Below are 7,920 nucleotides of genomic sequence, written 5' to 3'. Positions count from 1 at the left end.
GAAAAAGGATGGAGAGAGAAGGAGGGAAAATTTTTGAGAAAAAAAAGGGAAAAAAGGGGAATTTTTTGAAGGGGGGAGGGGGGCGGGGGGGGGGGGGGGGGGGGGGGGGGGGGGGGGAAGAAGGAAAAAGGAGAGAGAGAGAAAAGAGAGAGAGAGAGAGAGAGAGAGGAAGAGAAGAGAGAGAGAGGAGAGAGAGAGAGGGGAGAGAGGAGGGGAAGAGAGAGAGAGAGAGAGACGACAGAGGGACAGAAAAGGGGGGAGAGAGAGAGAGAGAGGGAGGAGAGAGAGAGAGAGAGAGAGAGAGAGAGAGAAAGAGAGAGAGAGAGAGAAAGAGAGAGAGAGAGAAACACGGAAACGGGCAGACAGACCAGACTGAAAATATACAGATAAATAAACAAACAAAATAATAATAATAATAATAAAAATCAGGATATATGAATTATTACGATTTTCTCAACAACAGCAACAACAAAAAAAAAAGACAGAATGCAACGTTGAGAACCCCAAAACCGACTTGACCCCCGTTAAAAATGAAAACGTGAAAGGAAAAAAAAGAGTTTTTTTTTTATTTGAAATTTTTGCTGTCAGTGAAAAGTTTTTTGTTATTTTTGTTATGCGATATATCTGGAATTTGTTTTTGTCTTATGTTAATTCTTTATATGTTTAATTGTTATATCTTTTAATTATTTCTTTTTGCTGTTATCATTTTTAAATATTTATTATCATTATTTTATGATCATTTTTTTTGATCATTAATGTTATTATCTTTGGTCTTATTATCATTATTATATTTTTATAATTTTATTATTTTTATTAATTATTTTATTATTAATTATTTTATTATTTTTATTATATTTTTATTATATTATTAATTATTTATCATTATTATTTCCCCATTATATTATTATTATAATCTTTATTATGATCATATCTTTAAAATTTTACCCTTATTATTATCATTTAAGTATTATTACATATCAGTTATAATTTTTGTTCTTTTTGTTTTATCCACTTTTAAATTTTTCTTGCAAATTACCAAAAAATTTATAATCTATTTTTCATCATTACACATAATGATAAAAACCCTACACCCTTAACCCATATCAAAACTATTCCCTATACATAGCCATTTCCCCCATATCCACCCATACCCATACCCTCAAATATCCACATCCCCATACCCCAAATCCATACCCACAACATTTTCACATGCCAACAACACAACTTTTTCACATACCGATACCAAAGATATCCATAGGGCCCAAAACCACAACATACCCCAGGGCCCATACCACCACATACCCATACCTACCAATACAAAGCCCAAATATATCGTATACCAATCCCCAATATCCATAATATCCCACAACAGACCCCTTTACAAAAATTTAAAAATCCCCACAACCCACACACCCCCTACCCACAACCCATCCCCACAAATACCCACTCCAAAACCCCACAACATACCGCCCAAAACCCCTTTAAATACCCCCCCCCCCCCCCCCCCTTTTCCCCCCCCCCCCCCCCCCCCCCCCCCCCCCCACCCACAACATACCCAAAAATACCCACTACCGCCAAGTCCCAGGGGATTTCATATCCCCCGCACCCCATACCCCACACCCCCACACCCACAAATCCCCACAACCCCCCACTACCGACAAGTCTCAGCGGTTTTTCTCATCCCCCCGCCCCCCAACCCTAAATACCATACCCACAACATACCCACATACCGACAAGTCTCCAGCGGATTTTCGCACCCCCCCGGCCCCCCCGGGACCCTCACAACCCATACCACAACATACCAACAACATCCCCACATCCCGACAAGTCTCCAGCGGATTTTTCCCCTGGCGAGGATATCAGCAACCTTCGGGGCAGCATGGAGTAAAGCGGCGTCCGCTGAGTTTTGGCTTCCTCGACCTTATGTAGGCGCCTCGAGTTTGTTGGAGTTTTCCTGGCGCGGTTGTACATGTCTGGAGTGGGGGGGGGAAGGGAGGGAGAGTGAGGAAGGGGGGGGAGGGGGAGGGAAGAGGGTGATGCGGGGGGGAGGGAGAGAAGAGGAGGATGAAGGGGGGAGGGGGAGGGAAGAGTGGTCTTTGGGCCCGGGGTTTTTGTAATGATCTGGAGTCTGGGGAAAAGGGAGGGAGAGTGATAAGGGGGGGGGAGGGGAGGGAAGGGGTGATGAAGGAGGGGGTGGGGGGGAAGAGGTGATGAAGGAGGGAGTGGAGGAAAAAGAGGGGGATGAGGGGGGAGGGGAGGGAAGAGTGGTCTTCCTCGGCGCGGTTGACATGATCGGAGTTAGGTGAGAAAAGGGGGTTGGGTTTTTTTTAGGGTTGTAGGGGTTTCGAGGAGTCGGGGGGAAAAATTTAGGGGGGGGAAAAAGGAATGCGAGGGGTTTTTTTTAGTGGGGGAAAATTTTGAAGAAAGTGGGGGAAAAATTTTTGAGGAGTGTGGGGGAAAATTAGAAGGGGCGTGGAGGATATTTAAAAGTATAGGGAAAAATTGAGAGTGTGTGGGGGGAAATTTTGAGGAGTGTGGAGGAAAATTTAAAAAAGTGAGGGGGGAAAATTTTTTGAGGGGTGTGGGTGAAAATGTAGAGTTGGGGACATTTAGAGGAGTAGGGGGAAAATTAGAGAGTGGGGGGGGGGGGGGATTTTTTTAAAGGGGGGGGGGTTTTTTTTTTATTTTTTTTTTTTTTTTTTTTTTTTTTGAGGAGTAAAGGCAGGGAAAAAAATTGAATTTTCTTGTCCCTATTATCAGAAAAAAAAAACACAACCATCAATAAATATCCCGGGGGAAAAGGCTTTCAAGAAAAAAAAAAATCCCCAAAAAAAAATCGTGGGAACTCAGACCTGGAGCAGTGAGCCATCCAGGAGCACATTTTCCCCCCTCAGGTCGTGCTACTAGGTCGTTTAGGAAAAGACCTGTTTCCGCATCTCCACAGGGGTTCAACGCAGGAATATGAAAAAAAAAAAAAAAAACATTGGATAAAGGGAAAAAGACAAAGGGGAAGATAATCATTAAATTTGTAATCTTGTTACCGAATATCTAGTTTTTTTATTTTATTTTTTATTTTTTTTTTTTTTTGATGAAAAGTTTATTTTTCATGTCACTTGAAATAAAAATGTAAGTATACACTTAACTTTTCCTTTTCATCTATCTATTACAATTATTATCCCTCATCCCCTTTTCTCACTATCCCTCTCTTTCCCATCCTCCCCCGTCCTCTCTCCTTTCTCCCCTTTAACCTTTTCCCCCTCCTCCTCCTCCTCCTTCTCTCTGTCTCCTTTTCCCCCCCTCCCCTTTTCTACTTTCCTCCTCCCCCCAAACCCCTTTGAAATAATGAGATAATCAACACCCCTCGGCATGGTGAGAGGGGATTTAACAGCTATTCACAGGATCAACGCTCCGTCACGGAAGGACATCCCCCCCGGTTTCGAGGTGCCGTTCTCCAAGCCCTTGAAGTGACCCCGGTGAGGCGTGAGATGTCCGTCCCCCCCGAGGCTCTGAGACCCTCCACGCCTCCTTTTTTTTGTCTTTATTACAAAATGTCTCGAAACTTACCCCCCCAACGTATGTATGTATAATATATAATTATATATTAAAAATATATAATTTAATATATATAAAAATAAATATAATTTAAAATTAATTTTAAAAAAAAAAAAAAAAATTTAAAATTAATAAAAAATTAAATTTTTTTTAAATTATAGGGGGGGGGTGGGGTTGGGGGGGTGGTGTTGTTTCTTTTTTTGAATCTATTTTTTATTTAATTTTTCTTTTTTCAAAAAAACTAATCACCACCCCTGTTTATAAATTATTATTTAAAAATTAAAAAATAAAAAAAAAAAAAAAGGGAAAAAAAAAAAATTTTTAAAAAAAATTAAAAAAAATAAAAAAAAAGAACGGTCGATTAGATTAAAAAAAAAAAAAAAAAAATTAATTATATTATTTTATTTAAATAAATAAAATAAAATTATTATAAAAAAAAAAAAAAAAAATAATTATAATAATAAATATAATTATATTAACTAAAAATAAAATTATAATTAATATTATTATTTAAAAAATTTTTTAAAATTATTTTTTTTTTTTTATAAAGCCAAAAAACCCCCCCAAAAACCCCCCCAAACCGGGGCATATATACAGATAATATAGATAATTCTATTATATATATAATATATAATATATATATATCTACATATTATATATATAAATAATATAATATATATATATATATATATATATATATATAGATATATATAAATATACTGATATATATATATATATATCGAGATATATTGCTGTGTGTGTGTGTGTGTGTGTGTGTGTGTGTGTGTTTATCTGTTATCGCAACCGGGGTCTATTTTTAAATATATTATTATCTTTATCACAAAATATGTCTCGAATCACTACAACCCTAGTTATATAATTATATATATTATATATATATATATATATATATAGATATATATATATATAATATAACTAGGGTTGTAGGTGATCGAGACATATTTGTTGATAAAAGATAATAAATATATTATAAAAAAATAGACACGGTGCGATTAAAGATTAAACACACACACACACCACACACACACACACACACACACATTATATATATAGCTATATCATATATATATCTATATATAGATATATATATATATATATATATATTATATTTAATATATTATAATATACTATATATATTATCTATAGATATAATACATACTACGATTGATGGGTCAGTTTCGAGACATAATTGTATAGAAGACAACAGAAAGAGAGGCGTGGAGGGTCTCAGAGCTCGGGCGACGGGACATCTCAGCGCCGCACCTGGGGTGCACTTCATACGGCTGGAGAAACGGCATCACCTCAGCAACCGGAGGGGATGCTCCTTCCGTGACGAGAGCTGTTGTACCTGTGACATAGCTGTAAATACCTCATCACAAGTGCCGATGGGGGTGTTGATATCTCATTATCTCAAAAGGAGGATGGTGGGGGAGGGGAAAGTAGAGAGAGGAGGAGGGGATGAAATGAGACAGAGAGAAGGAGGTAGGAGGGGAGGAGGAAAGGGAAGGGAGGAAAGGAGAGAGAGACGGAGGAGGGATAGGAAGAGAGGGATAGTGAGAGAATCGGGATAGAGGATAGATAGATATGTCAGATAGATAGAATGGAAAGGAAAACGTGTAAGTGTATAGCTGTACATTTTTATTTCAAGATGACATGCAAATAAAACTTAATTATCAAAAAAAAAAAAAAAATAAATAATAATAATAAACAACTACGAATATCGGTAACAAGATTACAAAATTAATGATATCCTATCCTTTGTAATTTTACCTTATCCATATGTTTTTGTTTTTTTTCATCTTCTGCAGTCTGAACAAACATGGTGGAGATGCGGGAACAGGTCTTTCCTCAACGACCTGAGTATGCACGACCTGAGCAGGGAAATGGTGCTCTCCTGGATGGCATCACTGCTCCAGGGTCAGTGAGTTGCCAATGATTTTTTTTGTGGATTTTATTTTTTAGTGAGAAAGCCTATATTCCCAGGATATTATTGATGGTTGTGATTTTTTCTGATAAGTAGGACAGAAAGTCCATTTTATGCCATGCCTTTACTCGTTTTCTCAAAAAAAAAAAAAAAAAAAAAAAAATTACCTCAACCCCTAAGAATTTTCTCACTTCCCTTTAAAATCCCCCCCCCCCCACAATGCTCTATATTTCAACCATACTCTCTAAAATGTCCCCACACTCTACATTTCACCCACACTCCTCAGAAAAATTTCCCCTCACTTCTTAAATTTCTCCACACTCTCCAAATTTCCCCACACACTTACAGATTTTTCCCATATACTTTCCTATCCTCCCACAGCACCTTATAATTTTCCCCCACATCTCAAAATTTCCCCCCACATTCTTCTAAATTTTCCCCACACTAAAAAAAATCCCTCGCCATTCCTTATCCCCCCCTAAATTTCACCCTACTCCTCGAAACACCCACACTCCCTAAATCAAAAATCCCCAACCCCCTTTTCTCACCTAGAACTCCAGACCATGTACAACCGCGCCGAGGAAGGACTCACTCTTCCCCCCACTCCTCCGTCATATCTATTCATCCCCTCCCTACTTCAGCATCCTCTTCCCTCCCACTCCCTCCTTCTCACCCTCTTACCTCACCACTTCCCCCCTCCTCATCACTCTCCCTCCCTTCCTCCCCAGAATCCAGATCATGATGTACAACCGCGCGAGGGAAGATCACTCTTCCTCCCACTCCCCTCAATTCATCATCCTCTTCTCTCCCACTCCCCTCAGTCATCACCCTCTTCCCTCCACTTCCACCCCTCCTCACACTCTCCCTCCCTTTACCCCCCAGACTCCAGATCATGTACAACCGCGACAGGAAGACTCCAACAAACTCGAGGGACGCCTACATGAAGGTCGAGGAAGCCAAACCGAGGCGGACGACCTGCTTACTCCATGCTGCCCCGACAGGTTGATGCTGATATCCTACGCCAGGGGAAAAATCCGCTGGAGACTGTCAGGTATGTGGGTATGTTGTGGGTATGTGGGTCAGGGGTAATGTGAGGGTCTGGGGCGCGGGGGGGATGGACGAAAACCGCTGCGAGACTTGTCAGGTATGGGGGTCTGTGTGGGGTATTGTGGTATGTGAGGGTCTGGGGGCGCGGGGGGGATGACGAAAATCCGCTGGAGACTTTGTACAGGTATGTGGGTAATCTTAAGGGTTTGGGTATACAGGTATGTTGTGGGTGTTGGCATGTGGGTATGTTGTGGGTATGGGTATGTGGGTATGGGGGTGTGTGGGTATGTGGGTATGTTATGAGTAAGTGAGTCTGTTGTGGGCATATTATGGATATGTGGGTATTGGTATACGAGTATATTGGAGGCTTTGTATGTGGTAGGTATGGGTATGTGGTGGTATGGGCATGTGGGTATGTTGTGGGTATGGCCATATGGATATGCTGTTGGTATCGGTATGTGAATATGTTGTGTTGTATGGGCATGTGAATATGTTGTGGGTATGGATTTGAGGGTATGGGTATGTGGATATGTTGAGGCTATGGGTATGTGGGTGGATATGGGGAACTGGCTATGTGATAGGTATGGATATGTTATGATATGAGGTTAAGGGTGTAGGGTGTTATCATTATGATGATAATGATGATAATAATGATGATTATAAGTTTTATGGTAATTAGCAAGAAAATTATAATAGTGATAACAACAATAAGAACAATAATAATAGTAACAGTGATAATGATAATAATACTTATAATGATAATAGTAATAAGGGTAATATTAATGATAATGATCATAATAATGATTATAATAATAATGATAATGGTAAATATATAATGATATAATGATAATAATAATAATAATAATAATAATAATAATAATAATAATAATAATAATAATAATAATAATAAAATAATTATAATAATGATAACAGCAATAATGATAATAATTAAATGATAGTAACAATGATAATCATGATAAAGAATTAACAGTAAAGACAACAACACAATTCACAGATATATCGCATAACAATAATAACAAGAAACTTTTCACTGACAGCAAAATTGCAAAGTAAAAAAAGAACTCTTTTTTTCCTTGCAACGTTATTGCAGTTTGAAGTCAGGGAGTCAAGTCGAGTTGGAGTTCTCAACGTTGCATTCTGTCTTTTATTTTTGTTGTTGCTGTTGTTGAGAAAATCGTAATAATTCATATATCCTGATTTTTATTATTATTATTATTATTTTGTTTGTTTATTTATCTGTATATTTCATTCTGGTCTGTCTTTTTTCCCCTTTTTCTCTTCTTCTTTTTTTTTCCCCCTTTTTTCTCTCCTCTTTCCCCCTCCCTCTTTTCCCCTCTCTCCTCTCCCTCTCTCCC

General features: G+C 38.5%; 1 protein-coding gene across 1 annotated transcript in view; it reads left to right on the top strand.

Annotated features, from left to right (window-relative positions):
• LOC119581205 (soluble guanylate cyclase 89Db-like) overlaps positions 1-7,920 on the top strand; it is a gene marked incomplete in the record, with an annotated part of 33,786 nt that overhangs the window by 3,449 nt on the left and 22,417 nt on the right.

This window comes from Penaeus monodon, chromosome 14 (assembly GCF_015228065.2).
Source record: "Penaeus monodon isolate SGIC_2016 chromosome 14, NSTDA_Pmon_1, whole genome shotgun sequence".
Classification (NCBI taxonomy): Eukaryota; Metazoa; Arthropoda; class Malacostraca; order Decapoda; family Penaeidae; genus Penaeus; species Penaeus monodon.
This window is presented reverse-complemented; position numbering and strand designations above follow the sequence as displayed.